This window comes from Palaemon carinicauda, chromosome 36 (assembly GCF_036898095.1).
Source record: "Palaemon carinicauda isolate YSFRI2023 chromosome 36, ASM3689809v2, whole genome shotgun sequence".
NCBI lineage: Eukaryota > Metazoa > Arthropoda > Malacostraca > Decapoda > Palaemonidae > Palaemon > Palaemon carinicauda.
Genome location: NC_090760.1, coordinates 15,056,043 through 15,056,772, shown reverse-complemented (window position 1 = coordinate 15,056,772; position 730 = coordinate 15,056,043).

The window sequence follows — 730 nt, the reverse complement described above, 5'->3', positions numbered from 1 at the left end:
AAAGCAGATTAATTTGACCAAAAAAAAAAAATCTAGAAAATTATATATATATATTTTTTTTTTATTCTTAAAGAATATATTTTTTTTTTCGGTAGTGCTTTGACTTTAATAGTTACATCAGTTATTTGAAAGCAGATTAATTTGACAAAAAAAAAAAAAATAGAAAATTATATATTTTTATAGATGAAGTTAATATTTTGTGGAGAAATAAGTTTTTACAGAAAACGATTATAAAGATAAAAAAATTTATAATTTAACACAAAAGGAAAACTAGAATTTTTTTTTCCAATTTATTTAAAAAAAGAAAAAACTAGAAAATAATGTGAAATTTTTTTTATTTATATAAAAGAAAATCTTTTGTGAGAAAGTAATTGCCTTACCGAGAAGCAAGATCCTGTATCTATATGTGTACAACAAAATTCCTTACGTGTTCCTGTAGAGTAAATATTATGCCCCGTTGACAGAATCAACAATGGTAACAAGAAAGGAGTCTGTAATATCTTGTACATTTTTAAGCAGTCCTCTTTATCCGGATTATTTGGCCTCTTTAAACTAACAGTGTTTGAATAAGTGTCAAGGCACCTAAGGGAATCACTAGCAAAGGATTTTGTTACAAGCACGATTTATTATTATACCGTGCTAGGCGATATATCTTAGCAATAATAATAATAATAATAATAATAATAATAATAATAATAATAATAATAATAATAATCTTTATTTCAGCTAA